Source organism: Rhipicephalus microplus, chromosome 5 (assembly GCF_043290135.1).
Source record: "Rhipicephalus microplus isolate Deutch F79 chromosome 5, USDA_Rmic, whole genome shotgun sequence".
In the NCBI taxonomy this organism is placed as follows: Eukaryota; Metazoa; Arthropoda; class Arachnida; order Ixodida; family Ixodidae; genus Rhipicephalus; species Rhipicephalus microplus.
Genome location: NC_134704.1, coordinates 58854247 through 58863420, shown reverse-complemented (window position 1 = coordinate 58863420; position 9174 = coordinate 58854247).

Below are 9174 nucleotides of genomic sequence, written 5' to 3'. Positions count from 1 at the left end.
CAGGAGTCCGAGGACGGGGCACCACTCGGCGAGAGCTCTTGTCGGCGTCAGGAGATGGCGTAGGGCGAGCCCAGTCAGCCACAGCTGCGCTGTCATCGGAGATTGCGGGGGCAGAACCTGTCGGCACGCAATCCTGACAGCGATGCTATGAGAGCTTGCGTTTAGTTCGGCGCATGCTTCGGCGCGGCGCATTATGAGGTCAACGGGCCATCTTTCATTTTTTGTGGTGGTTTCGTGCGTACCTTCATAAGCTTACTTAATTTTTGTGTGCATTTCAGAGCTCAAATAGCTCACAGAATGTGTGTATAGCCGCTCCTGTGACTACCGACTGTTTTCGCTGCACACGGCCGGCGTGCCCTGGCCTTTGGTGACTGTGAATGAGGCAGGCGAAGCAACGAGACGCTCTACTGTGTGGCACTGAGAAACATAGTATGTTTCTGTATGGTACGGCTGCCAAAGCTGTATCTTCGAAGCTGATGTATCACTGCAGTGGTTTTCGACGAATTGGCTACGTTAGTTTTCGAACTACTATGATATTGTGATCGTGAACAGTTGTCTCACAATTGCCTCTGCGAAGTTTTTTGTGCATATTGCAAGTACGTCATTTGTCTAATAAAACAACTTTGCTTCCTAATTTTTTATTATTTTCGTTTCTTTTCTCTCGCATGCTGAACGACCAACTCTGGGCCGTCCGGCAGGCTGAGGATGCCGCCCGTGTCCAGGGACTACGAGCCGCCACCTAAAGCCACCGAGACCTAATTGCGGGCCCATTGTGTCCAATAAAGTCTTTTCTCTCTCTCTCTCTCTCATGCAATTATGGAGGCGGAAATGTTGTAGGCCCGTGTGCTCAGATTTGGGTGCACGTTAAAGAACCCCAGGTGGTCGAAATTTCCGGAGCCCTCCACTACGGCGTCTCTCATAATCGTATGGTGGTTTTGGGACGTTAAACCCCACATATCAATCAATCTATCAATCTCGCATGCAATTATCGAGACACAATTAAGGCGTAATAAAATCGCGGAATAATAAGGGCAAGTAGCAGGTGAGCAATTGAGAAAATTTTTAATTTCGCGCCATGTAGGGCAGATGCGCGACGTCGCTACCGCTTCCAGTTGTGACGTCATGTTCCATTCTTTGTTTTGTGTTTTTGCTGTTAGTTGTCCCCTCCTCACGTAGATGGCGACGGCGGCAACGAGCCGCTGACTACTGGATCCGTGGGCTTCTATGGAAGTTACGCTACCAGTTTACATATACCTTGGGTACACTACATTCACAGGCAGTCGTGCCACGCAGCAATGTAATAGGTTAACAAGGTCCTTAAATGCGAAGCAGCCTGTGTCGAAGCTCAATCCTGCGTGCGTAACCACTGTTACTGCGCACGCGCAACAGCTGGTCCGAGCACTGCCAAAACGCGCTCACGTGCTAGTACGCTCCAGCCTATCAAGAGACGCAAGAGACTCTTTCAGCAATCATGTGATGCCGTCAGAGAACAAGATTCTGCCGACGCGCGATGAACCAACGCGTTGAATCCTAGTCAGAACGCGCTTGCACGCGCTAGCGCGTTCGCCCTAAGTGGCTGTGAAAGAGGCTGGGGTCTTTCCCCTTCACTCTCTTTTCAATCACGTGATTGCGTCGGGGAACGCGATTCTGCCGACCCGCGATGACTGCACCTGTTCCCGCGTGGCATGGCACTGAACCCGCGCGCCCCGCCGCGGTGGTCTAGTGGCTAAGGTACTCGGCTACTGACCCGCAGGTCGCGGGTTCCAATCCCGGCTGCGGCGGCTGCATTTCCGATGGAGGCGGAAATGTTGTAGGCCCGTGTGCTCAGATTTGGATGCACGTTAAAGAAGCCCAGGTGGTCTAAATTTCCGGAGCCCTCCACTACGGCGTCTTTCATAATCATAGCGTGGTTTTAGGACGTTAAACCACACAAATCAATCAATCAACTGATCCCGCGTGGCGTGCTCCAACAAGAGTTCCGGGACGAGTAACAGCAGCAGAAAGTACCGTGAATTCATGGTGTGCTCCATTTACAAGGACGCGTCAACCATGGGCAAGGTGCCCGGGATGAACGGGACTTCAATTCGACTCATGCGCTGCTTCGCAAGCTATCTCATAGTTCTTCTTAGTGGGAGATGGTGAAATTTTTTTATCCTTCTTGTAGGTTACTGGCCTGCTGCCACAACGAATTCTCGTGCTTGTTCTACTTCATGGTCAAGGTTTGGGGACATCTGTACGTGGTGTCATCTGTCGGCGGCGGTCACAGCGCAGCAACACGAAACATTGGAAAGTAGAAAAAAAAATAGATATCTGACGAATGAAACTGGTTATCATATCAACAGGGCTTGTTGCTGAGTTGGTTAATTTCTTGAGGCCAGTAAGTATTGCGCTAAATTGATAGACACAAAGTGAAGACACGAACCTACACGGCTCAAGTGTTTGTCGATCCGTGTTTTCCCTTCGTCCTCGCCCATTTAGCGTCATACATATTTTCCGCTATTTATATGAGACGGCGTCAGTAGGAGCAAGTGTGGTAGCTGCCCCCTTATGCTTTGCTACTGCCTTCTACCTCTTTGCCCTCCACCCCCAGAAACAAGCCTGTTCAAGGCATAGCAAATAAGTCCCCATCGTCGCTGCCTGAACAACTCCCAGTGAAAAAAGAATTTGAGACGCCCCCCTCCCCCTTCCCCCTCCCCACCTAGGTATCGAAATTGTCAACTGGTTGTGCGGAGTAGAAAGGTACGAGATAGTACTGGTAAAATTGCTGTTGCGTGGCGAAACGTCCACTGATTCTTAGAATAGTCGACACAATGCAATGCGTCTCATGTGACTTTAACAAGGGGTGTTAAAATATTCCGAGAACACGTTCGCTTTACACTGCGACCCTGCAATATCGCAAGATTGCACCAGTGAGTCTCTATTGTATAATACTGGGCATCAATTTTTATTTCTGGTCTTTTTTTTCGTTAGCTATAATATTATCTCACCTATCTGCCATTTAGTTACGACAGAACATCGTTGCATCTAAAGAGAGACAGCGCCATTAAAACATGCGCCGGGTTCCCCTTCAGGGGGGGGGGGGGTGAAGGTTCGTCGCAGCGCCCCCCTCTCGCCATCATATCTACGTATGGGGCTTTGGAGATGACTTTGCACCACCACCACCCCTCTATATAGCTTCAAAATCAATGTACAGGGCTGGCTTCACCCCCCTCCCCGTGCGCACTCTTATGGGCATTAGTTTGTGTTAGCGCGGCACATATGGTAATGAAAAAAAAAAAAGACGACAGAGACATCTAGAAAGGTAGGCGCTAAACTTGCAACTCTGAGAATAACACAAGGCAGAAGTCAGTTTCTTTGTTTCTTCAAGCCAAGCTTGCCTGTTTACTTGTTAATGACCCTTTCTTGATTAGGAACTCTGATCCAGTAATTGACTTCTTGAGTAACCACGCCCATAACAGTTACCAAGCATTTCGGTTGACATGAAAGACTCGTATTGCTTGATCCCTCATGGTGCTCTGCTATTGAACATGCCATAGATGATTACGGTGCCACGCGCTTTCGAAATGAAGCGTAATTGTTAACAAGTAATTTTTTAGAACGCTTATATTTTTAAGTTACCTCCACTTTTATCTCACAGGACAACGCGTTGTACTTGCAAAAAAGAAAAAGAATGGCAGCATATCCACGGAGTGAATGATGGATAGTGGGGCGAAGCATTCGTCCGTCCATTCGTTCTTGCTTCCGTCCATTCATGCGTGCGTCTGTGTGGCCGTCCGTACGTGCGTCTGTTCGTGTGTCCGCACGTCCATCCGTGCGTCCGTCCCTGCTTTCGTCCATGCATCCACTCCTGCGTCCGTCCATGTGTCCATTCGTCCGCGCAGCCATCCGTGAGTCCGTCCATGCATCTGTCTGTGTGTTCGTTCGTCCACCTATTCAACACTCAAAGTACCACCATCTCGCATTTTTTCATCACATATTCCTCATATAGAAGCACAGCCATCCAGCGGACATTCCAAGGACTGAACGAGAGGAGGCACACGCACACTTTCTTACGGCTTGCGCTTCGTGTCTACTTCCCACCTTTAATCACCTCGTGTTCATGGTATATACTAGTTCACTGTATTCATGGCACTGCGGCTCAATGCTCGCTAAACCTTTCTAAAACTTAGGAGGTTACGCCCAGCGAGTATAACGTAGCAACCCTTTCTTGTATTTTGTGCGTTGTTGAACAATAAAAAATTTGCAGCGTGCGCGTTAACTAAAATCCGAATTTTCCTGTCTCTCATTCCCCCTTAGCAGCCATCGGCATGCACATTGAGCACTGTTTTTTATTGTTCAACAACGCACAGAAGAAATCTCTCACCGGCACCACCTTGGAGGTCAAAATGTTATACTTGTTACACAGTACTACAACGTCTACGAGGGACGAACGGGTGTCGCTATAAGAAGCTTTGCCCCTAAAAAATGGTGTGTGCATCGGCTCGTGCATAGCACCCGTTCTTAGCTATCTGTTTTTATCCAGTCTTGGCACTGCCTTGTCTACAACGTTAAATAACACATTAGTGTGCAAAGTACTTCGTTTTGTTGATGATTTCCTATTTTTGTGACTGAGCACCTGTTGAATTAGAACCGAAGGTTAACGAAGTGTTACCCGCAATTCAGGAATGTCTCGCACCCCTTGAAACTACTTGCGAACGTCCCCAAGGTGCCTCTATCAGGTTTTTGTATATCCGGTTGTTTTTGCTAGAAAAGCACATGTGCTGTGCTGGTCGTATGAGCCACGCGCAAATAGGCCTCTTCTTTCTTTTGTATCGGCGCACTCACAGCTTATAAAGAGATGAATCGCAAACTTTTGCTTTAGAAATGCCCTGGCCAAATCGTGTCCCCACAAACTGGCGTCCAGTTTCGAGACTCACCAGAGCAAGCGTCTCACCGAAGCAGGGTACCCAGTTCTGCTGCAGGTGTCTGTAGCTGAACGCATCCTAAATGTTTCGCACAAAGACAGGCAACAAGTATTGGAGCGTTCGGGCAGCACAAAAAGGTGTAATCCCGTATATGCATTCTATCTCTCATAACTTGCAGAAAGTGGCCCAGCGGGCTAATGTACGCGTGGTGTTTCCAGCCCCCCCAAAAACTAAGGAAGCTTTGCAAGCTGACTTGCCGAAATAATGTCATTCGCTTGGTATGTGATAAGAGACAGCAGGTTAGATATCTAGATTGTGTGTGCTGCGTTGTGTACATGTTTTTGCTATCGTGTGGAAAGTACTATATAGCAGAACAATTAAGCAGTGTCTTAACGATAGACTACGCGAACATGACTACAACGCAAGAAATAAACTTTCGGCGGGAGGGTTCCTAGCAGCGCACTGCAAAGGTTGTGGGTGCTCCCCTGATCTCTACAGCTGCATCGTTATCAGCCGGTCTCGCAATCAACTGACACGTGAAATCAAAGAAACTGATGCTATAGCAGAAATGGGAAATTTCTGTGTGAGTTCACCATTAATTGCACTGACGGATTATGAAATGACGGTTCTTGGAATGTCACCACGTGCAAGACGTGTTGTGTCTTTACGCGGGTATAAGATGGATTTCGAGGGCATGAAATAAACAGTTGGAAGTTTAGCGGCTATCTTTCTAGACGTCTCCGTAGTCTTTCCTTTTCATTTCCTAATGTGCCGCGCTAACACAGTTGGAAGTTTAGCGCCTATCTTTTTAGACGTCTCCGTCGTCTTTCCTTTTCATTTCCTAATGTGCCGCGCTAACACAAGCTACGTTCATGGATAACCAACTCGCCCGAGCCACAACACTTTTGATCTCATGGGCACCCCATTCAGAGGGGACGTCTCCACATTCACGCTATTGGTGGCATGAGCCGCAGGCCAATCAAAAGGACGCAGCCCCATCCATCCACACGCTCATCCATTCGACATTTTGGGAATGCGGCAGGTTGAGTCTCTCATACTTAAGCTCTCTTAAAACACCAAATGTTACACTATCTTTCGAAGCAGGAACCATGTTTCCGCCTCGCACAATGAATGCACTGACGAAAGGGAGACGGTATCAAAGTCTCTGACCTTACCACACGGAGGACAAGCACAGGCCCAAAGGTACGCTTGATATATGTGCCCGAGGCGGGCAAGAACGAGAAGAACGGAAGGCGACACCGTTTCGCGTACGCGCTCAAGGCCGTGCCTCGCGTATAACGTTTCCGTTTCCTGCAATTAGTTCCGCAGCCGGCCACCCAGGGCAGCCTGGCGCGCGAACTTCATTCCCGCCCCGGTGCATTCCCGCTTCGCTGGACACGGAAGGCAGCGTAACATGGACGCCACCGCGTAGTGAGCGAACCCCGCTCTTCGGATATAACCGCATACGAAGTGATCTTATTACGCAAGTACACGCCGTGTACCACGTATATGGTCCTATGGTTCGTGGGCCAAATACGCTGCGGTGGACGGTTCTTAACGTATATTGAAACACACTCCGCCGTCCAGCTGTCGCTGCAGAGGTGCCGTAGGTGTAGCCAAATACTTGGTCTTGCAGATCGTCGATAAAAGGCCCTTGTCTCATATACCCTGATCTGCAAAAATCATTGACTGAATTTAAAGCTTATTTGACCCTATGCGCACTTAGCGACAGATGTAAATTCCGTGGGACATATTGCTGGATGGTTGGCCCTGTGTTATCAATAAAGTGGGCTAGCGTGATTCAACCCTTGTGTCTGTCTGTTTCATTATCTGGTGTTTGCTTTATTTCTTACTAACTTTGATTTGCCTACAAAGATGTTTTCTTTTTTTTAAATTTATCAAGGGATGTAAGAAGTACTTGATTGATTTATATGTGGAGTTTAACGTGCCGAAACCACCATATGATTATGAGAGACGCCGTTGAGAAGGCAGCGCCGAAAATTTCGACCACGTGGGGTTTTTTAACGTGGACCAAAATTTGAACACGCAGGCCTACAGTATTTTCACCTCCATCGAAAAATGCAGTCGCCGCAGCAGAGTTTCGATCCCACGACCTGCGGGTCAGCAGGCGAGTACCTTGGCCACTAGACCACCGCGGCAGAGCGATGTTCAAAGCAGTGTGAGTTTATACATAATATTTTAGCGGGTTTAACGTCCCAAAAGCACCATATCATTATGAGAGACACCATAGTGGAGGGCTCCGGAAGTTTCGACCACCTGGGGTTCTTTAACGTGCACCAAAATCTGAGCACACGGGCCTACAACATTTCCGCCTCCATCGGAAATGCAGCTGCCGCAGCCGGGATTCGATCCCGCGACCTGCGGGTCAGCAGCCGAGTACCTTAGCCACTAGACCACCACGGCAGGGCTCCACGTTTTTTTTTTTTTTTTCAATGTTCCTTCAACGGGAAAGAGCTAATCTAAGAGCGGTGGGAAACCTTCTATAGATATGCAATGCAACGGTAGGAGTGTGGAAGGAGAGCGAATGCGTAGTAATGCATTGTATAGCATAGCAAGGGGCAGGCAAAAGAACCTTAGGGGAGAAGGTTGGAAAGGAGGAGGGCCCGGGTAAGGTGTACATAGACATGTAGAGCAGATGATAGCTAAAGAGGGTGGTAAAGGGAAGTGACGCTGAGGAGGAGTTATGTAATAGTAAAGAAAAGCGTAAAGAGGGTGGCGCAGAGGGTAAAGCATGGCCATGTGGGGTAATGTATATCAAGAGCTGGGAAACAGAAGCCAGGGTGAGGTGGAAGGAAAATAGTAGGGTAAAGAGGAAAGCACTTCCACGGATATTCTAGTATAGCATGGAGTTTAAAGGGGAACTCGGCTTGAGGAGGAGGGGGAAATAAGAGGGAATACGCTAAAACGTAGCATTGTAGTTTATAATACAGTACAGTGCAGCAAGACAGCGGGGCAGAGAATTGACGGTGAGGGGCAGAAAGATGGTAGGGAGAGGTTAAAGCATTACATAGCCATTTATTGTATAGTATTGCATGTAGTGTCAAAGGGAAGCGAGATGGAAAAGGAGGGGAATGGAGAGAGAGGTGAGTTGGAGGTCGCAGACCAAGGAGGTTTAAGCCTCCTTGTCGCAGACACGCTAAAGAAGTTCACCGGCTCCACTGTTTCTTCCCTATTTGCACTGCTAGTGCATAGCTGCCTTAATTGTTAGGAGCGAATCTCCTCTTAGTCTAACCTTGTCCGCGTTAGACGTGACCGGCACAGTATTGTCTCATAGGAGTACATACAAACTGCAGTTGAGTGAGAATATTCTAGATGGCACTGTACCACTACTCTGAGATAGGCTGCTGCACGGGCTGTGCCTGGGTGCGCGGGGAACCAGTGCACCTTTCAGTGTCTTGGATCGTCTCCGTACGTGGCGGATCGTTGGTGGGGCGTAGGCGAAGTGGAGCGGCAGGCGCGGAGGGCCCCGTTGACTCGTGCTTGTCACCAGACAGAGAGAGGAACAGACAGACAGACAGACAGACAGACAGACAGACAGACAGACAGACAGACAGACAGACAGACAGACAGACAGACAGACAGACAGACAGACAGACGCACGGACGGACGGACGTACAGGTGGACGCTTCGCCCCACTCATTATCATTCACTCCGTGTATATGCAGTGAATTTTTTATTAGTGGAGGCAGGCGGCAGAGATAAATGGGAATAATGAAGTCTTTCCTGCTAAGAGTGCGTTTCCACCTGGAGATTTCGGAAAGCAGCCTTTGGTAACGGTGACAATTTTCTTACTTTGGGACCACCAATTTTTCAGTTATGGTACAGAATGTGTATTGCAATTATTGTATTGTAAGTAGAAGTCTCAAATGTAAAAAAGTGATTAATATGAACAGATAATGTTTAAGATTTAAATGAGCTTAGCGAAATTGTGGCTATGTTAGTTATACAAAATACTTTGGATTATAGAATGCGAACCTCATGATAACATCTTGATTTTACAGGTAAAAGCCCACATAGTATTATCATTTTGATGAATACGAAGGCAATCACTATATCTACGGGACAGAAAATGTGGGCCCCGCCGCGGTGGTCTAGTGGCTAAGGTACTCGGCTGCTGACCCGCAGGTCGCGGGTTCAAATCCCGGCTGTGGCGGTTGCATTTCCGATGGAGGCGGAAATGTTGTAGGCCCGTGTGCTCAGATTTGGGTGCACGTTAAGGAACCCCAGGTGGTCTAAATTTCCGGAGCCC